The sequence below is a fragment of the Stenella coeruleoalba genome, assembly GCF_951394435.1.
Source record: "Stenella coeruleoalba genome assembly, chromosome: 15".
Classification (NCBI taxonomy): domain Eukaryota; kingdom Metazoa; phylum Chordata; class Mammalia; order Artiodactyla; family Delphinidae; genus Stenella; species Stenella coeruleoalba.
Window position 1 is genome coordinate 47,447,339 of NC_137161.1, and position 24,851 is coordinate 47,472,189.

General features: G+C 50.4%; 1 long non-coding RNA gene across 1 annotated transcript in view; it reads right to left on the bottom strand.

Annotated features, from left to right (window-relative positions):
• Positions 1 to 962: 962 nt before the first annotated feature.
• Positions 963 to 24,851, bottom strand: part of LOC307198667 — a 70,799-nt gene continuing 46,910 nt past the window's right edge. The window contains exon 3 of the long non-coding RNA XR_013831666.1: positions 963 to 3,769. This is a non-coding gene — a long non-coding RNA (uncharacterized lncRNA). The remainder of the gene's footprint in view (positions 3,770 to 24,851) is intronic.

Genomic DNA, 24,851 nt, shown 5'->3' on the forward strand with positions numbered 1-24,851 from the left:
ATTGTTTGGTCGAGGCTTGCATTCACAGCCCTTAGCACAGTGCTGGGTACCCGGTCTGCCCTCTGTAAGCCGTGCTGAAAGAATAAGTCCAGGGATGAATGAATGGCCCCAGTCTTGGGCCTCAGACCTGTTCTAATCTCTGATTCACTTATTGGCTTTTTCTGGTCCTTAATGTAATTTTGCCCCCAATCATTAATTTTCTGGAACCCATCCCGCTTAGTGGTAGCTTTCTGCCACCTTCTACTGGCCCTATTTGTTACCCCAGCTACATCACAACCCCACTGGGCCACGGCTCCCATCATCCACCTGGTATCACTCTGCCCTGCAAATCTCTTCCCCCTGGGGCTCAGCACCACCAATTAGTAATCAGGCCAGCCCCCTACACAGGCTGCATCGCAGCAGAGGGGACAGGGAAGGAGGGGTTTCTCAGAGCTGGGACAAAAGAGCAACGCTTCACAAGCCACAGAGAGTCTCCAAGTGCCAGAATCCTACCCTCCAGCCTGGAGGAAACCATACGCACCAAAATACTCACACTTAGGAAAGGGTTTCACCAGATTTGACAAGGTCATATAATGTCGTCATCACACCAAAGCCATCCCAGAGATCAAAGAGCATCCAGGGAGACTGGCTTCTCCCTGGAGACACCGGAAAGCTTGACATTTGGGAGGAGAAGGGGACAGGACAGGAAGGGAGGTGAGACTGTGGACATCGGGCTCCACCCGCTGGGGTGGCTTCAGCGACATTGTCCCCTAGGTTGTGTCGTCGTCTTAACAAACACAAAGACCATGTGTCACGTCTACAGACAGCCGAGAGGATGTTACACGGAGTTATTCAACAGCCGGGCTTGACTTCATAATCAAACGAGGAACGTCTCTCATGTCCAAGGCCCCCATATTGACTGTCAGTGCCAGCGGCGCTGAGAGAGGCCGCAGCTCACCCCCACAGCCGTCTTCCTGTAGGTCTTTCTGGTAAAAAGAAGGCAGAGCTAATGCGTAAGTTGAGCCATTTCAAGGGAAAACTATGGAGCCCCAGCCAGTCACTTATTTGGCCTGAGAAGCAAGGAAAGGCCATGATTACTGTTCTTTGCTTGCTTCCTTACGTGCTGGAACTGAATTAGTTTCTGATCTACAAAAGTACACCAGAGAGACCTGAGTTCAAGCCCTGGCTCTGCCACTCACTAGCTGTGTGACTGTGAATGAGTGACTGCACCTCTCTGTGCCTCGATTTCTCATCTGTAAAATGAGGATAATAATAGTAGCTTTTCAAGGGGTAGTGAGAAGAATAAATGAAGTATAATTCATTCCCCATTCAACAAGTATTAATTGAGCACCTACTATGTTTCGGACACCATTCTAGGTGCTCAGTGAAGAAAAACACCAGTGAAGAAAATAGACAAAGATCCTTGCCCTTGCAGAGCTTGTATTCAGATGTGGCTAGATTAACGATAAGCAGTGAGCCTAACAGATAAGTACACCATATAGCATGGCGGATGGTGATGACTGCTACAGAAAAGAGACTGCAAGGCGGGCGAGGTGGAGGAGAGATGGCCACAGCTCCCTTCCTACACTAACCCCAGCTCCTGTGTCAGTACTTCCCTTAGCGACTTGCTTGACAAAGAGAATAGGGTAGAGTGTGATATTCTGGGAATTCAGGGGAAGATCGGAAGAGTTGCAGCTTCCACCTGGTCCCTAGAACAACCTTCCTGGGGTCCCCGAGCCGCAGGTTGGAGAGGTCACATGCAGGTGCTCCAGTCAACCGCCCAGCTGAGCCTTGCCTTCCAGCCACTCCTGCCAAGACATCAGCTTTGAGAAGAAGCCACCTGGACCCTCCAAACCAGCCCATCCCCCAGCTGACGACAGACCAGACGGATATCGGTGCAGAGCAGAGGAATACTATGGAGTCAGAAGTCAATTCATACTAAAGAGATGAACACGGCTACCAAGGCTGACCCGAGCAAAACCTCTTTCAGCCTGAAATGAATCAAATGCCGAGAGGAGCAGATTCCCAAAAGGAAACGTAAATAGCCGAATTCAGAAGATGAGAAGTCAGCTGTCCATTCACTTAGTCCACCGAGAGTTGCCATCCTGTGTTCACAAAGGCACCAGCAATGACAGATGACCGGACCCTGGTTTTATTTCAGCCTTTTCCCTAAAACTCAGGGTGGTCCCACATACCTCTTTCCATTTTGCCTCCCACCACGGAGGTATTGTACGGGGCAGGCAAGGATCCAAGCACTTTCCACTAGGGTCCAGCTAATCAGCGGCACCCCTGGAGTTCCATCGATTGCACGCGTTGGAGGAGATGGCAGTTAACCACACCCACCTGGACACAGGAGAGCAGTGCCCCCTCTGCTCTGGAGCCTACGGAATCTGGGAGCAGCCATGAGTGCCTCTTGCCGTCCAGTCTTCCATCCGTTATGCTCCCTCCTGTCATGTCTTTTCCCACCCTGCTCTCCATTTCATTCTGTCTGTGTCCTTCTTTCTTCTCCTCCCCCCCGCTTCCCATCTCCTCACACCCTGGGGCCTCACCCCCACTTTGAGCAAAGCCTTCCTCAGTCTGTGTTTCTATTTTCTCTGGGATGAAACAGGACCAAGTGCAGACACGTCCTTGAACATCTCATCAGGGAGGAGGGATGCTACACGGCTTTATAGAAGAAAGGAGCGCAGGTTGCCTTGATTACTCCCCTGAGGAACCTTAGAACTCGGGACATTTCAAATTGACACAACAGAGCTGCAGGCAAGGTCACCGGCAGCTATTTCCAACCAATCTGGGCTTTAACCAGCTCTTCTGTCCCCATCACGGAAGCTCCTACCCGAGAACTCTGGCCTCTTCCCTAAATGGCAAGAACGAGGGCTGCTGGTCCCCCGAGCACAGGGGGATGAAGGAGGAACCACAGGTGGCTGCTCCTCCCCCAGCCTCCAAGATGCCAGAATTGGCCACAGTGGCCAATGTTTGGTGCACACAGACACACACACACACACACACACACACACACAGACATGCAGCCGGGACACACTCACACCCTTGAAGCTTGGACAGATGTTCCCCCCAGCGGTGGCTGAAATCAGACATGGACCACTTCGTGTTCTTGGGGAATGCCATGAGACTGTCTTTCAAGGATAAGATGTCTCCCCTTAAAATCACATATTTTGTTATCAAAAACCCTATGAGAAATGGAGGTGAGACCCTTTGGGCACTTTCTTCATGCAGAAGCACTTACCCCCTGGACGTGCCTTTGATGTCCTAGCAGGCTGCCCCGTGCCCACTGCAGCCACTCTGTGCGCCGATTCACACGTCAGCACCGAGGACCCCCTCCTCCAGTGCCTCCAGGACCCATCGCAGGCTGGAACAGGCAGGCTGACCCTGCCGCCTCTTGGGCACAAAGCGCCCCCTTCCTGGGCCATCGGCAGGACGCGTTGCAGGCCCTGCCTGTCCTCCGGGATGTAGCTCAGCTCATCGGCGGTGAAATGTGAGCACATCCTGGCCGAGGGACGCTGGGCTGCGTCCTGCCTTCACTCCTGAGCTCAGGTCCGTGTACGCAAGCTGCGGCGAGCACGGCTTTTCCAGCTGAAACTCTCAGACTCACTTGCCATAAATTCTTCGACTTGGTTCGAAGAAAGGAGAACGCTTTTTCCCACTACCACTGCCCTCAGGCAAGATTTAACTTTTCAGAGCTGGTCTGCACAGGGGCTCGGAGAACACCATCCCTGGGTAATGGTGGAGTGCACCGGCAGGATGCAAAACTGTGTGTAGCATGACAGCAATTCCGCTAAACGTGGAGAGAGAGAGAGAGAGAGAGAGAGAGAGGGAATCACAAGATGTCAAATGATCGAGGGTCCATGCTTGACTTGGGCCCATGGTTCTCCAAGTGCGCTCCCTGGACCGGCAGCAGCTGCATCCCCTGGGGACTTAGTAGAAATGCAAATTCTCAGTTGCCTTCCTGCCCTACACTTACCGAGTCAGAAATTATGGGGCTGGAGCCCAGAAATCTAGGAGATTCTGATGCAGGCTCACATCTGAAGACCACTGGCTTAGGCCAGGGGGTCAATGGGTCAGCCATCACTCACTGTGCTGGGAGCCGGGAGGAGACAGAGCTGCTGCCCAGGGACTGGTGGGAGGGAGGGTAAGACAAGTGATTACAGCAACTAAGTACCAGGGAGGACGGCCACATGGGCAACTCAGACCAAAGTAAGGGCCCACAGGAAGGCGGGTGCCAGAAGCTTCACAGGAAAGAAAAATCGAAGGGAGGGAGAGACAAAAGAGAAAAAGAAGGGAGGCTGAGGGAGAGAAAAATCAAAACAGAATAGGAAAAAAGAAAAAAGGAAGAAAGGAGTCCAGACAGCTGGACGTCCAGCTCCGGAACGTCCTTAGTGATTCAGCAGCAGCCCCAGGCGTGGGGCGGTAATTCACACGGCTGATTTACAGGACAAGTGCAGCGGGGGTGGGAAGCCTTAGAGTCTCCAGGCAAATGGAAAATGGGAAACCCAAACATTTCCGTTCTACTCCTCCGTCGGTAACGAGCAGCAAACATCTCCCCTGCGCCTCCACACCATTAGTAGAAAGGATGTGACGCCTCGGACGCTAGAGTTTTGATTGCTACAAGTAGCGAAGCTGTGAGTCAGATACGGGGATTTTCCTAAGCAGACATTCCATTAAGAACATTACGGACCTCTCCCGCGCCCCCTCCAAAGGCACATTTTATTTATGTTCATATATGGTGTTGTTTTTAATCCTCTACCAAGTTCCTCTCAGAGCTCCCCACTTTGCAGTGCATTAGTTACCACGGAAACGATGAGGCCCCAGTGGGGTGGGCGTAGCTTAATTAACGGATGGAGAAAGTCATTTTGTGCAGTGGTTGGATCATTTTATATATATGTATTCATATATTATATATTACATAAAAACAATTATAAATATACACATATACAATTATGAAATCCAGGACTTTAGGGAAATTCTGACAACTCAAGGAACTTTCCAAAGGAAAGAGTACACACAGTGAAGGTAAAAGGCTAGGAATGTGGAAGAGCCCAGCACACTACCTGGGCCATATGTTGTAACTTGGCAATAAAAAGAGAATATCGGGCTAAGGACCAAAAGGCCAGAATGGAAAGAACGCTGGCATGGCAGATGGGAGAGCTGGATTCTCACCCCGGACACATCCCTAAGTCTGCACATCACTGCCTGAGTGACCGAGACCAAACAACTTCATCTCTCTGAGACTATTTCCTCATCAATTGAGAGGACCAAACAAAGTATCCTAACCCCCTTTTCTGTGTGCACATCCAAAGATTCCAACCTTGCTTAGTCAACGGTCTTATCGTTGTCTGTAGAAGACTAGCATCTTGGGGCAAGGGTAAATTCATTCATCCATTCACTTATCCATCCAACAATCACTTCTTAAGTATTCGTGTTCGGCCAGGCTCTAATGCTGGATGAATTCTGCAGAAAGTTGAACTGTTAAGACTTCTGTTGAATGGTATTTTGGGAATACAGAGGTCTCGTAGCATGGAAGCATATTGGAACATAGTGCAAACATGGCCTTTTTCTCACTGGTCAACTCTCATACCTTAGCCAGAAACAAACACAGAATGGACCCCAAAGGACAGTTCCACAACTCCATCATCCAGGCATTGGGCCCCAGGTGCTCAATGCCTTGTGTCCACTTTAACAGACCTATTGAGGCGGTGGAATTTATCTTCCTAAACTATATACGTTTCCCTCTGGAACTCAAATATCCTTGCTTAAGAGACAATCAGTGGGTCCTGCATGGCTATCCAAAAGTTCAGCATTAAAGACACTAATCTGAAAAAAAAAAAAAAAGAGACACTAATCTGGTCTAGAAATTTCCCTGGGTATGTGTTTGTTTGTTTGTTTCTGTCCCTACTTTATTCTCTCTCAAAGACCACAAATGAAAACTGAGGCTAAAATGATAGTCCAGATTCAAAGGTTATTTACTGGCAGTAAAATTCCTTCTGTTTTCCAAGAAGGACATCCCAGGGTTTTCTGTCTGGCAGGGTTTTCCCTAAGGACTTTAACCAAGAGTCCCTGTAAAAACCAGGGTGGTTCAAGCAAACGTCAGCCGCCTGACTGTTCCATTTGTTCTCGACAGAGATGCAGGCAGCAGTGGTCCCTATTTATTAAGGGTCTGTTATGGGTTGTTCGGTGGTGATCCATTCCAACCTGCTCCACCATCTTGCCAGACGGGAGTTGTTTCCTCCATATTTAGGTGATGCTCAAAGAGAAGGAGTGACACACGCCTTGTCACGTAGATAGTGTGCATGGTGCAAGTCCATGAGATTTCAGAGCACAGGGCAGTGAGGACAACAGTGTATGAGTCTGCAACAATGCTCTGTAACAAAACACCCCCAGATGCAGTAGATTGAAGTAACAGTTGTTAATAATTATGTCAATATTTATTTATGTAAGCATTACTGCTCCTGGGTCTGTGGGTCATCTGGGTCTTTCTGCCAGTCTCAGTCGGGCCTGCTCACGCTTCTGGTCAGCTGTGGGTTGGCTGGCTACTCTCAGCTGGACTCTCATGGTTGTCATCATGGCCTCAGCTGGGATGAGGGAGGATGGGACCACGTTTCAGGTGTAACACTCCACCAAGCAGCTCAGGTGTGTTCTTATGGTTATTGCAAGAGAGCAAGCCCAATGCATAAGCACTTTTCCAGCCTCTGCTGTGTCACCCATCACATGTGCTAACAACCCATTGGTCAAATCAAGTCACATGGCTGAGCCAGGCACGGGGGTGGAGGTGTGGGCAGAAGGCTCTGCCTACAGTGAGAGGAGTGAAAAAGTGCATCATCAATGCAAGTAACCCACCAAGTGGATCTCACATCCTCCGCACCCTTTCCACCTCCATGGATGAAGGGAACATTGATGATGGGACTTTTTTATTCTGTCTCTTTTTTTTTCAGGGCAATATTTAACATTATGACTTTCATCTGTGAATAGCATTGAAAATAAGCCTATATTCTAAGGAGGATGAAAAATGAAAATTTCTTGGTTAAGGTATAGATGAAAGATCTGAACAGGATCTAGCTTTTAAAAAATGACACAGTCTTGAAAACGAATCATGTATTTTTGTTTTCCTCTGAGGCAAATCCAGGATTTCCTTTGGACCTAGCTGGGTCTAAACAACGAGCCAGTATCCAAATGTGAATCCTTCTAACGTCAGATATTTATCCAGTTTCTAGGAAGACCAACCAGCCACTACAAATGAACTAACTTCAAAGCAACCTTCTTTATAACCTTCTGGCGTAAGGATAAAATATAAAGTTTTCTAAGGAAGAGAAGAAATTAGTTAAACCACAAGGCCTGGGTTATTTCTCCTGGGTTACCTGATTAAAACCAACGATCCCAATGGCTGGGCCAGTTGTGATTTTATGACACTCACATGCTCGCGTGGCACCTTGCCCTCCCAACACCAAACATCTGAATGTTCTGAGCATTTTATAGACCAAACATTTGGATGCTTGACCGCATTTTTCCATTTTCCATTTGGGAAAGAATGAACACAGTCTGATGTTTGTCTCTCAGACTTCCTAAGAAGATGACCTTGGATGCCTTAGGAAAGGCAGCAAGTCAAGCAGCACAGATTGCCAGGACTGTCCTTACAATTCGCCACCTAAAAGTCGTCCATGTCAGGTAGTCCAGAGAGTTGGAAAGGAAACTAACACCAAAGAAATAAAGATGGAATTGAGAACTTAGTACATGCCCACTAAGTGCTGGGCACTTTTACCTCTATTGTCCTAACCTAGGACATCATCGGCTCCCACTTTCTATGTCAGGAAGACGAAGCCCCATGCGGGGCATGACTCCCTCAGACTCGCACTGCAGCCTTGGCTGTCACACAGACGCCATCTTTCAAGTATCTAATTAGACGCACACAAAAATCAGGTTGGAAGAGTTGTGGACACGGTTATTCCAAGAGAGTAAGCCCCAACTTATAAGCCTAAACCTCTGTCTGTTGTGTATGTGTGGCCGCAGGCACCTGCACCCACAGCCCTGCTCGGCTCTGCACTGTCCCTGGAAGCATCCTCTGGACAAGTTACGGTGCCAGACACGCTCTCCCCCGGAGCAACCATGTTCTGAGAGCTGACACAAGAAAACAGAAGGCTCTCCCTCCCCAGACACCACCCTTCACCCCTAAACGCCAGGGTTGCTACAGCTGCTGTTTAGACTCTGAGATCTGGTTCCCAACAAAGTTCCCAACAGCAAAAACTCACACATTCAAAAACCATTCCACTTGAGCTAATTCCCTTTTCCATTGCCACCAGCATCGCTGGGAGAACACGAACGAGGATCAAAGTGATGGGGTTTGAGAGGACAGAACGATGGTCTGTGCTGCCCAGAACTCCCTGCCTGCCTTCAGCTCAGGAGTTGATTAAGAAGCACATAAATCTGGACCAAATAGAGTGCCAGATCTACACCTGGAATCACCCAACAGAAGAAACGCGGCCTCTCCAGTTGGGTTTCATTTTCAACAGGAGACTGTGATCATTTTACTTCCACCTGACGTGACAAACACTTGACTCCTGTCCTTTCCTCCCAGGAACCGCCCCTGATGTTGGGGAGAGTGTTTTTAGGAGACGACCTCATTCTCCTAGACGGTGTCTGGCCTGAGCCATCACAACTCATCTGACTGACTTCACAGGAATTTCTTAAACAGAGTTGGCCTCTGCCTGCCTCGTTGTCAGGGAGGCTGTGATGAAAAGAGCCCCCATCTTCTGGAGGAACGTTACAAGCACCCAGGCGATCGGCCGTGCACCCGAGACCCAGCAGCCCTGCCCTCTGTCTGTGATGGGTCAAAGGGGCAGCTGTGCTCGGGGAGCCCGGCCAGTGACTGACACTGACGCTGCACATGTCTCTCCCCAAGTCAGACGGACCACGAATAATCGTGAGAAACCAGGAATGTCACTTTGCCTCTCCAAAGTCCAGTTTCCTGAGCTGCAAAATGGAAAAAAATATACCTGAGTCCCAGCAGCATGGAGAGGGTTCAACTCCAAAACTAACAAAATATTAATTATCTGCCTTTTTTTCTTGAGTAGACAAGACTGGGGGTGACACTGAAGAAGGATGGTGTTGGTTTGATCATAGTAACAGCCACCATTTGGGAACCAACCCTGTGCCGGGCATTGTGCTGGATCCCTCCATCCCTCCCGTCCCTCCCTCCCTCCATCTCCACAACACAGCATCTTAAAGGACTGTCCAAAGGGTGGTTTGATCTGTTATTGGAAGAAGATAATGATTTACTCATGTTGGGTCACCCAAGAGGAACTTCCTGACAGAGGTCATTGGGATGGATGATACAGTAAAGATTGGGACCCAATCCTCCCAGGAGTTTAACTCCTTCTTGGGGCCATAGACTCCTTCTGGATTCAGGGTCAAGTGAACAATCTGCTTTCTTAGAATGGATAGAATGTCTGACTCCCAATGGCAATATGTTTGGACAGAGACCAGCTTCCTCAGAGGATTCGGTGTTAGGCACCTACCCTGTGCTTGGCAGTGTACCAGACATTAGAGGGCTTTAGAGAAGTAGAAACCTGCTCTTGGGGAGTCCAGATCCATCCATCCATCCATCTATCCAGCCAATCACTCATTCACCCCAACATACTTACTCAGTTCCCATTATGTGTTTAGATCTATGCTACGTAGAGCCAGAAAGGGCTGCTGCCTTCTTGGAGCTTACATTCTAGTTGAATTACCCTTAGGATGTACTTACAGAACAAGGGAAGATAGTTTAGGATCAATAGATTGGGAGTTATCCGCCTAATAGGAGAATATTAGTCAACCTTTCTGTAAGGCAGTCCAGTAATGGGTATTAAAGGCTATAACATTTTATTTTCCCATTGATCCAGAAAAACTACTTCAAGAAATGCATCCTAAGGAAATCATCATATATGGAAATTATCATATATGTGCTTGAAGATTTACTAATAAAGTTATTCATTGCAATATTGCTTAGAATAATTTTTAAAATTGGAAATAACCCACCTTGCCAGTGAGATGAGCTAAATAAATTATGGTACATTCCCACACTGGAGTATTGTGTGATCATTAAAGATTATGTTCTATACATATTGTTAAGTGAAAGTGTAGAATAAGACCTTACTTTGATTTTTAAAAATAATATGGGATTATATAGATGGATATAAATATACCGAATAAAACTGGGTCATCTTTAGGCTTTAAAATGGCTGTCATTTTCAAGCCAGAATTGAAGAGTAATGCATATCCAAATATATAATTAATATTGGATATATCTGAGCATTAAGATTTAGGGTGATATTATTGTCTTTATTTACCTATTCATATTTTTCTTAGATTTTCATAAGTAAACACGTTTTGCTAAACAAGGAGGAAAAAAGCTTTTCTTAAATGGTAAACTATATTAGACAATGTAGCAGTTAGAAGTCTGATCATTTTCCCTGAAGGAATTACCAAGTCCCCAGTGACTACTGTCAGAGACCCTTTGGATAGGCCCAGGACTGCTGTGATGTCCCCAGATGTCTCAAGAGCATCACATCTTCCTTAGTGAAACACAGAAACCCTACAGTCTCTTTTCAGCCAAAAATTCCCATCTCCTCTTCTTTGACTGAGATTCACCCACCAGCCACGGAAATGATGGGCTTCTTGGTGTGGCAGACACACCATGAAACAGTGGTCTCCTGTGTCAAAGCGTGCTGCAGAAGGGCTGGGGTCCTCGGTAAAAAGGTCAGTCTTACCCACTCGGCTTCGGTCTTTCTCACACACACACACGCCCACACACGCAAGCACGCATGACTGCCATCACAGTTCACCACGTATGGCTACGATACGACTGTATCTTGAACATGTTACGACCCTCCCCAGATGCCCTGACCGTGAACATGACGAGGGCACCCTCACATCACTCCAGGCTGGCACCTGGCGGTGGAGGTGCACCTGCGTCCCCTCCACTCCTGTGGGATGTGCCCAGAGTGGTGTTTTCCTCATGTAAAGGAATGAACATCCCTGTCTTCTTCTGCTCCGGCCCCCTGTGGGTCCTTGCCCATCACTGTCGGTGCCCCACCTTCCACAGTTCTGCAGACCCCAGCTCCCAAGGTGCCAGAGCAGTCCAGGATGCCGTGCTCCCGTGGCTGGGCTACGCCTCATGGCCTGGACTCTGCAACTCTACAGCCTGTGCTCGGCAGCTCACAAAAGTGCCCCCTGGGAACCGTCTTTTGCCTTTCGTCTCTGGCTTTCCCCCTGCGGATTCCGCACAGTCCCAGAGGCCGGGTGGGGACCGACTCCCTGCCACTGCCTCCCCTTGTCTCTCCTTCTCTCCTCCTGCCAAACACCCTCCTCTTCTCTCAACAACGACCCCACACAGAGTGCGCAGGGACTCGTGCAAACACTTAGGTTGGGATGTCCCCCAACCACCCTGGTGGAAGGGAGTGCTCGCCAGCTCTGCCCCGGGAAGAGCCCCCATCACACCATCATTAGCCATTAGGTATCTTCACCGCAGACTGGAAGCTTGGGGCCACGAGGAGCATCACACCACAGACCTAAAAGCAAAGATCTGTGTGGCAAAGACGGCCAAATGGAGGTGGACCGTTATGACGCCCTCCAACAGGACAGGGCAGAAGGGACACTGTGTGATGTCCTGAGTCAAGACACAAAAAGTAACTCAGCTGCCAGCAAGGCGGAAGCTCTTTCCCTTGGGAAGTGCATCTTCGGAGCTCCGAGCCTCACGGCAGAAGCCTGGTTCCTGAAGCCACCATGCTGAATCGCTCCGTAGAGGGGATGGCAAGCAGAGACAGACACCTGGGTGCCTCACGTCTTCCCATCACCTTCCGGACACGCGTCGTGAGGATTTCAGCCTTGGCCTCTGATGTCCTCAGGCTGACGCCGTGGGAGCAGAGACAGGCTGCCCGCCAAGCCCTACCCTCCGAGTTGCAGATCTGTGAGCAAAAGAAGTATTGTCGTTGTCTTAAGCCACTGAGTTGCAGGCTGTTTGTTCCGCAGCCCAATCTGCAAAGCCTGGGCTCTGAAATTCCACGATCCCCGAGAACTGAGGAGCCCTTTCTCTTCCACCGGATGATGGAAAGTAAATCGTTAACCCTGGTACGACGGGATGTATTTTCCAGCCACAGGGTGAGTGGATCGGTTGCTGAGTAGAGTGTGCCTGGACGATGTTCAGCCCAAGCCCCTGGCCGAGGGGACTTGCCATTGCCATCGAGACTGGAAGGCTGGGGGCTCAGGAGTGGCTGGCAGGTCAGGAACGGGTTTTGGGGATGTGGACACCAGATGCCTGTTAGTCATCTGAGCGGAGAGGCCACGTTGGCAGCTGCATAGACAGACTTGGAGCTGAGGGCTGAGGTCTGGGCTGGACACATAAATTTGTGGGTGAAAGTGCATAATAACCCCCTTAACCTGGCAGGTGCCTCCACCTCCCTCGGTAAAATCATCGCTGGGCTCGGTTAGTTGACAGTGAATCCTATCGGCAGCCCCACAGGACGCCTTTCTCGGTCCTGGACAACCCTGTAGAATTCCTGCAGCAGGAAACACTTCCACGTCTACTCAGCTCCCAAATTCTCGAGCATAGGGCTGAGCCTTCACCCTCACCACTGTTTCTCCTTTGTTTACCCCGATCGGTCGCTTGTCCCCAGCCTAGTCTCTTAGAAGCTCCCCCAGGACGGCTGACATCTGTGAGAGGCACCGGCAAAAGGCCGTTTCCTCCCCTCCATCCCCCTGCAGAATCAGCATCCCATTGGCCTCAGGCACCAGCCTTTCCATATGGAGGCCAAGGACCCTGGGGACGGCGGGAAGGTCGAGCAAGCACTGTCCTTGTGCAGCTGGGCTCAAACCAAAGATCGGGTTACTTTCTGGGATGCTCTGGGAGTGCTGGACCAGCCTCTCCTCCTACCAGGCCCCAGGCAGGGTGGGGGTGGGGAAGGGACTCAATGTTCCACAAATGAAGCAGAGAGCATCTCCTCTGAACAAGTGTCATTTGGATCGAGCCCCGGTCAGTGACAGCACCTGCCACACCTGGACCAGATGATAGGAAACCCCTGCACATCACCCTGCCAGCACCGGAAGGAACATGCCTTTTCTCACGAGCCATCTGGACACGCTTTGGGGCATATCAGGAAAGGACCTGGAGCTGCACCTTCTCTGGTCCTAGGAGCTGCTGAATTCTCATGTTTTATGGGAGATTTTCTCGTCCAAAAAGTCCCAGGTTTCTGAGCGGGAACATGGTGCATCTGCCTCAAACCTTTGGCCTTTGGACACACGCCCCAAGTCCAGCCAGCAGACCTTGATCTAAAACAGCCTGGGCTGCTGCCCGCTACCTCCAGCGAGATGGAAAACAAGCAGCTGGACGATTCTGTCTGAGCGAGAACAGAGAGCCAGGGAAGTGCTGGGACCATCACTCCCAACTCCCCACGTGAGCTCTCCCGCAGCCTCCATTCTCCCCTGATGGAGAACACGGGTCCCCCCGTGGCATCCTCCCTGCTCCCCTGTGTCTATCTCGTTTCTCAAGAGTTCATGTCGGGGGTTCTGGTTCCCTCCTGAACAGTTTGAATCCCAGCTTCCCATGAGCTTTTGTTTATCTTTGTAAAAAGCTTTAATCCTTTCCTCTTTTTCTAAAAGTGTTTTAGGGCCCATGTGTATTGTTTACTTCAGGGCAGTCAAGTCAGAATTTGGCATGGTGAGGAAATTCAAACTTGCTCTGCCCTGTAGGATGAGAGGGGACAGGATGGTGTGGTAGGAACCCAGCACGCTGAGAGGTGGGAGGAAGTCTCGAGCCGGCTCTAGGACCCCAGGCAGAGTTCCAACATTGCTGAAGCCCTGCTTCCTCTCCTGTAAGATCCAGGGGAGCAAATTGAAGTGCTCCCCCAGGTAAGTAAGGGCCCCTGTGATGTGCTGAGCTGAGTGCCCTGTGCCGGCTGTGCACACACCTCTCCCCCCTCCACCCAGCTCTCTCCTACCCGCAGTCCTTCTAGCCCCAAATGCTGGATGGTGCAGCTCTGTTCACAGCAGCCAAGACCTGGACACAGCCTAAATGTCCCTCAGTGGATGAGTGGATGAAGAAGACGTGGTACATATACACAACAAAGTACTATTCACCCGTGAGAAAGAAAGAACGTCTGCCACTGGCAACAACAGGGCTGGAGCTTGAGAGCACTGTGCTGAGACAAGCCAGACAGAGAAAGACAGACACTGCATGGTACCACTTATATGTGGAATCTAAAATAAAAGAGTCAAGTTCATTGAAACAGAGAGTAAAAAAAAGTGGTTGCCAGGGGCTGTGGGGTGGAGGAAGTAGGAAGAGATTGGTAAAAGGATGTAAACGTCCAGCTGTAGGATGCATAAGGGTGAGGCTCTCGTGTACACGTGGTGAGAGTTGAAAACGCTGTGTTGTATAATTGAAATTTGCTAAGACAGTAGAACTTAAATGTCCTCACACATTAATTCCTAGTAATTCCTAGTAATCACTGCTGAGCAGAGGCACCCAAGCAAAAGTCTCCAAACACCTTCTTACTCCCAGGTCCTACATCCGCCCCCCATCACCCCATCTACCACCGCATGAGGCCTGGCTTGGAGGGAACAAGCAGGTTTCATCCACCTCTGAGAGAAAATTCTTGCGATGCAAACGGACCTTGGCAAGAGGGACCTACATGGGCGGAGACTATTCCGTCCACATGGCTTCAGTCCGCAGAGCAAACACAGCGAGATGATGCTCGAGGCCAGGCTGGCGCCATTCCTGAGGCCAAGAGAAATGGTCGAAATGAAAACCAATAGCAAGGGGGCTCCATTCATTGACGAAAGAGCCATTAAGTGCCCACTGAGTGCCAGGCCCTGAGGGTCCAGAAGTAGACACAATAGGCTCAGGGTTCCAGGAGATTGTATTCTCGTGGGAGAGAGGCAGGCAGTAAAGCAGTAAACAGAAAACATGTGTCATGTGGTGCTAAATTGCTGGGGAAGAAAAATAAAGAGAGGTCGGTCAGCGACGACTGAAGCAGGAACGTGAGCTTGAGTCCAAGCTGGGAAGGACGGGCGGGTCCTGAGGGCCAGCTGCCCAGGGTAAACAGCGACGGCCGGGCGCTGGGAAAAAAGTCATGGTCTCTGGGGGGTGATGCGGGGCCCCGCATCCCCAGGGCCACCTGTCCTAACATTTGGGAAATCGTCATCATAAAACTGAAGGACACTGGCTCACAGCTGTGTGCCACTTGGACATGAGTGGTTTGGCCTGGTCAGTACCTTAAGAATTCCTTCCCTTCCAGGACTGTCCAGTCTGCCCAGACAGAACATTCCCTGTCACCCTACAGCTGCAACGTCACACATTATGTCACCTGCCTGCCTCTGCAGGCTTCTGAGCTCACAACTAACCCATCATTGCTTCCAGCTGATCCAGCTGACTTTCCCGGCAGCAGCCACATGGGAACTACCCAAGGGACTGGTTAAAACTAGGGATTCCTGGAGCCACCCTTAGAGTTTGGTGCTGTGGGTCTGGAGTGAGAATCTGTGGTGGATGTTTGCAGTAATGGCCCCCTGCCGTGGGCTCACAGCTCTCATATCCACGACCTGTGGAGGTCCCGCCCTACAAAGACCCTGGGCTTGTCCCTGTGACTTGGTTTACCAATAAGACATCAGCACACATGACACTAGCAGAGACTGGAAAGGCACCTGTTCTTTGTGGCTCATCCTCTGGCTTCACCTGGATCTGGGGGCTCTGTGTGAACAAGCCCCAGCTGACCTGCTGGAGATATGTGGCCCAGCTGCATGGGTCGCCCAGCCAATAGACTGCCAACCGCCAGCCACGTGCAGGAGGCCTTCCTAGACAAACCAGGACTCAGTCCACCTGCAAGCTGACCATGATGCCTAAGTGAACCTACCAAGATCAGATGAGCAGGCACAGAGCAGAAGACGCCCCATGGAATCATGAGCTAAATACATGGCGGATGTTTTAAGCCATTAAGTTTTGAAGTAGGTTGTTACACAGCAAGAGCTAACTGATACAAGCTCCCAGAATCTGTAATTTTGCAAGCCCTCCAGGCGTGGCTGACAGTGCAGTTGTGTTTGCCTTCATCACCAGCACCTCCTGCCTGCGTTTCCTCCAGATGTCATCACGTGGGCACAGCGGGGACCCTGCTGAGGGAGCAGGCATGGTGAAGGGGCCTCCACTGGGGCCCCTGCACTGAGACCCTCTTGCTCTCAGTTCCCAGAGACAGTGGGGTCTGGGAATGTTGGTCTGGCCCCACCAATGACAGAAAGGCCTGGCATTTTTCAGGTTAATTCCAGACACAGATGATACAGGGGAACCGTCAGGATAAATGGCCTCAGAATAGTTCCGTGTCAGATGTGGACACACAGAAGGTATAGAAGGGGACACTCAGGTCTTCTGTCTCTTGGAAACCTGAGCCTGAAGGAGACCGAATCTGCCAGGACAGAGATACAACATCCCTGCAAGAGATGGCTGGGCGCCAGGGGAGCACTGGGTTCTCCCCGGCGAACAGCAGAGACCAGTGTGTGGGAGGAGGACGAGCGGCCAGAGAGTGACCGTGACCTGCCCCTCCCCTGGGCCCCTCCTCTCTACAGGCCCAGCCGGGAAAATATCCCTCCCACGTTTCACAACTGGAAAACGAAATGCATTCAAAAATCTGAGGAAGAAAGATGGCTTTCTGGTAGCAAAGTTATTCTCCTGGTCAGTGCCCTAAATATTGGAATAAGAGTGTAGGACTTGTGAACCCAGGGAATGCCATGCCTTCAGGCCAGCCCCCTCTTCTGTGTGGGACCTGCAGACGCCCAAGGGCAGGGCTGCCTCTGTCTCCCTCATGCTCTTGCCTGAGGTCCAGCCCTTGGTCCCATCGAGAAGCTCTTCCTAACAGCCACAGAATTCTTGTTAATAATTGGCTTTTTCTCCTAAACATTGCAGTGACAATTCTATAAGACGTCCACTCACACACACACACACACACACACACACACACTATTCATCTGGGAACATACAACTGAGAAAATGGCTACATGAGCAAAATGATTTTAGAGGATGCCCTTCCATCACTGGGAGCGGCTGCGTGGCGGACGAGTGGATGGGCGCTCCTGACTCAGCTATGGAACCTTGGAGCGGGCGCTCCCCCACCTCGCTGTAAAATGAGGGCTGGGCTGCAGGAAACCTGGAGTCGGGTCCCCCTCTGCTTCCCACTATGCAGGGGTCCTGCCGCGAGCTCAGCCTGGCACGACCAGTCCCGGGTTTGGGACGAGCTGCCCACTCACAGTAATAGGTAAGGTGCAGGTAAGGGTCCTCTGTGGCACTGACATCAAAGAACAGAGGCTCAAGAGAAATCGGATCATCAGACCCTCAAGTTTTCCTCCTCTCCACAAAGGGGCTGCCTCTAGCACCCGCCTCCGGGGGTGGTGGTGACTCCCTGAGGTCAAGGCTATAAGGACGGGAGTTCAGGGTCTGGCGGACAGCCATCAGCTGCCGCGGCTGCTCACAGGGGTCGGGGAATCAGGCTCCCACCTGGTAACACTGGTCCCTGACAGTGGCCTCAGGGCCCTTGGATGAGCCGTGGGTCCCCTCTCCCCTCTGACCCTTCCAAGCGGGAGTTTAGTCCTGTTCAGTCAAAATCTCTCAAGGGTCTTCTACAAGGGACACAGAAGGGTCTCTGCACACAAGACAGGGTCTCTGCACAAGTGCCTCAGTCCAGCAGGAAGCCCCGACACCGTTCAACGGGGCAAGAGGCATGCCGACGGCCAGGCTGAAGTGCACCCATGGGCACACTGCACACAGATGCCCAAAAGGCGCCCTGGTGCCTGATGCTCCAGGGCTGAGGCTTCACGCTGAAGCTGCTGGTGCCCCCAGCCCTCGGGTCCCATCGGGACTCTGCGGGCACCTTGCCTGGCATTAAAATCACTGCACCACCCGAGAGGGAGAAGAAATCACTGTCCTGAGACAGCAGCTCTCAGCCAACACCGGGCAGGAAGCGGCGGACAGACACGTGTGCAGGGCGGCTCGGAGGTGAGGTGGAGCTCTGGGCGCCCACCAGGCACCACCTCCTTTCAACCACTGGCGATGCTGGGCTGCACCCCCGCCGGCCACCTCCTGCCACTGCCTCACTCCACCTTCCAAATAAGTCACTTTCTCTGGAACTCTTGGCTGGGGTCTGCTTCTGGGGGGATTCGGCCTAATCAAAGCCTAGCTGTTGTTTCTCTCCAGCACCATGCAGACCCTGGAGGCCACGAATCTGTCCTTCCCTTCCTCCCCCTGCAGGCCTGGCTCCTCCGCAGCGCACCCCAGCCCTGCATCAACCTCCATGGGATGTGAACCCATCAGGTCACCAGCATCTCCTCGTCTGCCTCACCTGCCTAAACTGTGAGAGCGTTCATGTCAGAGCCACCCCTGGGTTTGCTCCTTCCTCTGGACCCACTCTGGAGGCTGGCGTCCCCCGGGCTGAGCCTCTAGGACACTGCCCGCCCAGCGCTGAGCCTTCGCGCCGTCCCAGCACCTCGAAACCCCTGCCCGACCTCCTCATCGTCAGCTGGCAGCTGGGGAACAAGTCCAGGCCACCCGGCATGGGTCCGGGTCAGCATCTAGAACTCCAGCCCAGGGAACTCATCCCTAAGCCTGGTCCTCACGTCCTCAGCTCCTGACCTCCTGCCCCTCCCCACTGGCCATCGTTGCACCCGGCTTGACGGCTACTCTTGTTTTTCTAACCTGATGCCTGCGGGCATCTTCTCTTTGAGTCCGGTCCCAGGCACAGTGTCTGGCTGTGAGGACAGCAACAAAGATGCTATTTCTGATCTGGTGGAGGATTCAGGTAAGTGCATGAGCAATTACAACCCACTGTGACAAGTTCCGAGGCGGGGAGTCCAGTGCCACGGGAGCCCCGAAGGGCACCAAGGGTGACGTCAATGCCCTGACTAAGAGCTCACCAGGGCAAGAGGGGGTGAGAGAGGCGTGTGAATGGCCAGGAGCAGCATCTATAAAGACTAGAGGGGAGAAAAGACTCTCTGATGAACTCCATGCTGCAGAGCTGGGACTTAGCAGCAGAGCCTGACAATACGTAATGATACATCCTCCCTCAGCTAAAACAAAAATTTAAATATTTAAACTTGTGGGTGGTCAGTTCACTAGCAAGCTTTGTTTTCTCACGGGACGCCTACCTCTGAGTTCCTCCTTCTGCATCACTCCATCTCTGCGGGGGATAAACACCACTGCCCACAGAACAATTTGGAAGACATCAACCAAGCTGCAAACAGTCTAATTCAGCCTCCGTGTGGGCTGCACCTACTCTGGGCTCTGGGCAGCTGGGTTCATGGCTGAGCTTTCTGCTCTGAGTAAAGGCAGGAGGCTTAGTGAAGAGAGGGTAACACCAGCGGGTGGAAACCTGCACCTGACCAGCTCTGCCAGCTCCCCACCCCAGGCAGTGATGGAAAGTTCCAGAAGAGAAGCCTCACTAGCCTCACCTAGTCCACCAGCTCGAAGAGCTCCAGCTCACCTCTTTGTGGGGTTGCCTCGTCCAGCCAGGACCCAAGTCCCACCCCTCAGGGATGGGGCCGGGAAGAGACTCGGGGGATCTGCCCCTGTCTAGACACTGGGCCTTGAAGAACTTGTGTGAATTGGCCTTCTTTATCATCATGTCTTCTCTGAGTCCCGTCAACCCAGTGGGGCTGGGGTGGGAGTGGGGAGGGTGTTTGCTGAGGGGAATAAAAGGAGGGTCTCAGAATCTGGAGAGGTGGACAGGAAGGGACAGGAGGAGGGCGGGAGAGGAAGGCTGGCGTTGGAGTGATTCACGTTGGGAGGGATTGACAGGACCTGAGAGGCACGGAGGTCTGGGAGGGTGCTCTTGTGTGTGAGTTGACACTTGGAAAAAGGAAAGTGTCCCTATCCACCCCACCCTGACACACACATGCGTGCACACAAGCACACATTCCCTCTTTGCCCCTCCCCACAACCTTCCCTCACAACATGGTTGCCCTCATACCGATGAGGAAACTTACACAGTCCCCCAAGCTAGTCACCTCCCCGAGGGCACCTTCTAAGTCACTGAAGAAGGAGATTATGGAGACGCCTTGCCCAGAAATGCGAAAGAGCAGATTGGATGTCAGCTGTCTGGGTGAATCTGGATGCAGTCCCACCGGAAGGAGGGAATGGCCATGCCAAGTTCTGCCTAGGACCAGGGTTTTATTAAAAAACAAACAAAAAAACTTCTTTAACTTGAGTCTCTTTAATGGTCATTTGTTCCACCAATCCCTGGTCCTCTAGTTGTCTTGGGGAAGAACGTGGGATGGGTTGTTGCCCCCATATCCCATCCCCACCCCATCTTTAGAAAGATGGAGTCAAGCATTCGACGCTCCCTGACGTCTGTGTTTTCCAAATGCTGCCCATTTCCACGTTCTCCCTCCAAACACCCCAGAGCATCTCATCCTCAAGATCACAGGCGAGATCCCGCCCGAGGCACAGGTCACATTCCTTGTGAGGGAGTCCTAGGGTGTGGGGAAGACAGAGCATCACTGCCGTGTCTGTGCCCACGGAGGACGGGGGCCCAGGCCAGTGGAGGGGCAAGAAGCAACTGGGGAGGAAAGTGGAGCCACTCTCAGGCCCACTGCTTTTACACACCAAGGGCATCGGCAACTTTGTAGAAAATGGGACACCATTCAACCCCGGGGCTTCCCTCAATCAGCCGTGTGCGTGTGCCGACCACCTAACTTCTCACACTGTGCGTGTGTGTGCGTGTGCATGTGTGGATACGTGTATTAATTTATCTGTTTATTAGTAAATTCACACTAGAACTAGAAGACTGTCTAGAACTGAAAGAGTCGAGAGCAAGGCACAGTGAACACCAGCACAGGAGCCAGATCCAGCCAGTTGTTGCTTTTTTATAGTCTACCAGCTAAGAATGGTTTACATATTTTAATGGTTACATTTTAAAGGGTTACATGAATACCTACATCGTAGTCTCCATTTTACCCATTGGCTGGCAAAGCCTGAAATATTTACTCTCGAAAACATTTGCCAACCCCTGTTCTAGAACAGTGACTCTCGGAGCCAAAGTAATAGGCAGGGAGAATGTGAACATCAGAATCTTTGGGTGAGGCTCTCCTGGCGGTGCAGTGGTTAAGAATCCGCTTGCTAACGCAGGGGACACAGGTTTGAGCTCTGGTCTGGGAAGATCTCACATGCCACGGAGCAACTAAGCCTGTGCACCACAACTACTGAGCCTGTGCTCTAGAGCCCACGAGCCACACAACTACTGAGCCCGCGAGCCACAACTACTGAAGCCCTCGCGCCTGGAGCCCGTGCCCCGCAACAAGAGAAGCCACTGCAATGAGAAGCCCGCGCACCGCAATGAAGAGTAGCCCCCGCTCCCAGCAACTAGAGAGAGAGCCTGCACACAGCAAAGAAGATCCAATGCAGCCAGAAATAAATAAATTTTAAAAACAAATAAATAAATACATACACCCCCACAAATAAAATCTTTGAGTGGGAGTTGGGATGCGCTGCGTAGTCGGAAAGGCATATTCTAGCCCCGTGATCAAGGAATTCCAGCTGTAGACGTAACCTGGAGAAACACTCCGCATGTGAAAGGAAGATCGTAGCCACATTGCTCCTGACGTTAACGAAAAAAGGGAAATTGAAAACTAAATTATGGTATGTTAGTATAATGGAAATCTGCACAACAGCAAGAAAAATAACCCAGACCTAGATGCATGTCACTATGAGCAGACTTCAAAAATATAAGCGTAGTTGAAAAAAGCAATTACAGAATGATCTGTATATTTTGAAACCGACTGTATAAATTTACAAATGAAAGTTCACAATAATACTATGTATTGTTCTTACGTACATATGTGTGTATACATATATATATATATATATATATATATATATATATATATATATATGAAAAGATGTCAAAAATGGACTGTAGGAATGTACACCTAACTTCCACATTTTTGCCTCCAGGAAAAAAGGAGGGAAAGCAGGGAGGGAGGTGAGAAGTGGGATGAAACCGTGGGTACCAAGGGAACGTCAACTGTACCAATAATATACATTCTTACACACACCACACTTACTCACACACAAAAAATGAAGTAAAAAGGATAAAATGCAAATACAAGTTCCAAGTAGTTGGAAGACAGGTACCTGTCTTAATATTCTTATCTCCAAATTCACAGAGTGTATGCTAAAATTACCATTGTTTTGATTTGCTCTTTCCCACTACAATTTATTTTGAAATTCTAAGTGACTGAAGAATGGTGTGAGGCTTTTAGTCTAATAGAAGGGAGTGGATATTTAAAAATTTGAGAAACACTAATCTGAAGCAGTGGCTTTCAATTTTTTTTTTTTTTTGCTGTACGCGGGCCTCTCACTGTTGTGGCCTCTCCCATTGCGGAGCACAGGCTCTGGACGCGCAGGCTTCAGTGGCCATGGTTCACGCACCCAGCCGCTCCGTGGCATGTGGGATCTTCCCAGACCAGGGCACGAACCCGTGTCCCCTGCATCGGCAGGCGGACTCTCAACCACTGCGCCACCAGGGAAACCCGGCTTTCAATTTTTAAACCAACTTCACTGAACTATAATTTACATACAACACATTTCACCCATTTTAACATACAGTTCCAAGAACAAAAACACTAATTCAAAAAGATTCACGCACCCCTCTGTTCATAGCAGCACTATTTACAATAGCCAAGATATGGAAGCAACGTAAGTGTCCACCAACAGAGGAATGGATAAAAAAGAAGTGGTACATATATACAATGGAATACTACTCAGCCATAAAAAGAACAAAATTTTGCCGTTTGCAGCAACATGAATGGACTTGGAGGGCATTATGCTAAGTGAAATAAGTCAGACAGAGAAAGACAAATACTGTATGATATCACTTACATGTGGAATCTAAGGAATACAACAAACTAGTGAATATAGCAAAAAAGAAGTGGACTCACAGGTATAGAGAACAAACTAGTGGTTATAGGGATGGGAAGGGGCAGCCAGGCAGGTAATATAGGGGTGCAGGAGTGGGCGATACAAACTATTGGGTGTAAGACAGGCTAAAGGATGTATTGTACAACACAGGGGAAATAGCCAATACTTTGTAATAACTGTAAATGGAAAGTAACCTTTCATAGCTGTATAAGAATTTTAAAAATGTAAAAAAACAACTTGTAAAGAGATGGTATAGATTAATAGCACTAATTGTGCAACCAAATATTATGTTAACCAAAATAAACCATTATGTAATTGCCTTGAAATATAAACTGAATAAACTCTTCATCTCAAAAAATATACATATATATATACATTTCCTTGAGTTTTGCCAAATACACACAACATACCATGAAACAACCACCACAATGAACAAACAGAACATTTCTATCCCCCAAACCTCTTACCTCCTTCTGCTGATCCCTGCCCCAACCCCCGGCAACCACGGATCTAATTTCTGAGTGGATTTCAATTTTCTTTTTCATAAAACGCTTCCTTCAAGCAGCCATTTGTTGGGAAGCCCAGGAAGCGAACTCTGTGAGGTCTGAGCTGTGCTGGATGGAATGGGGTGGGGGGTGGACAGGAGTGCCAACCCTGTCTGGAAACCACAGGAGCTCAGCCGTGGTTTCCTAATTCCTGAAAATGAGCACCACTTTCAACGCAGAGCATCTCTCGTACCGCACATGAGAGCAGCTGCACTTTTATTACGTCTTGAGTGATAAAACACCTGTATGCAGATAGAGTCATTGGCCCATCACGGTCTGGATGGCATCTGTTCTAAGAGAATTTAGTCCAACCTCTGATCTTAGAGACGAGCAAACTGGGACTCAGCTTTGAGGAGGCATTTGCCTAAACTCACACAGCTGGAGGGTGTGAATCAGCCTGAGGAAAGGGACATCTGGTCAACCCTGTCACAGAGTCAGCAATTCTGACTACATGACTGATCCCCTCCGACTGCACCACTCTGCCCCCAGAAGTCAAAATAGATGTGCCCACTGTCCCCTCCCAGGCAAGTGGCACCCCAGAATGCTGGGTGCAGAACTGGGATGGGCTTCACTATCCCAAAGACCGTGGAGAAATCCAGGAGGTGACTTTTCCACAAATCAAAAAGGGGGCCGAAGAGTTGTCTGCCTTTCAGGTGTGCTGGTCAAACGGTACGAGCCACAGTGCAAAGTCAAGGAACAGGACCCAGTCCAGTGTCCTGTGTATGATAGACATTCAAGTAACAGCTGCCCCACTTCCGCAGAGTACGTGCAAAGTCTCATGAGGACATTTCTTCCCACCCTAACAACAAGGGAAGGCCAGGAAACCTACAAAAGTGTAATTTTTTTGAGTCCATCAGAGAGTTGAATGTAGCCAAGTGAACGAAATTCCAAAGGATGGAGGAGAGATGGGACACAACCTGTCTCACCTTCGTCCCCGCCCAGCTGCCTGACAGAAGCAGGTGAGCAGAAATCAGCTAAAATTTAATGAATTCTGGAAATCAAGTGTGGATCAGCATGTCAGTTTAGAATTACTGGGAGTCACAGACACAGTGAGAGTTCACAGTCACTCACAAATTCTTTGCCACGGGCCTTCACCAGGAGCCCATGGGAAAGATGGGTGCAACAAGCATCCCAGGGTGGTGCAAGGGTGCAGGTGGTGATCCACTGCCCCTCCAGTCCAGGCCCTGCACCCAGCCCACTTCCCACGCCCTCTTTCGGGTGAAACAATGACTTTAAGCTGCTGGAGTAGGGAGGAAATGCTCCTGAGACCAGAACCTTTGCACCAATACAGAGCAGAGGTCTGCTGCTTCTGGGGGAGGGGCAGGAACGTCTCTCCCAACCAAGATTCAACACAGATAAACGCTGCAGAGTTTGATTTCCATGGGGGTTGGGGGGGGGGG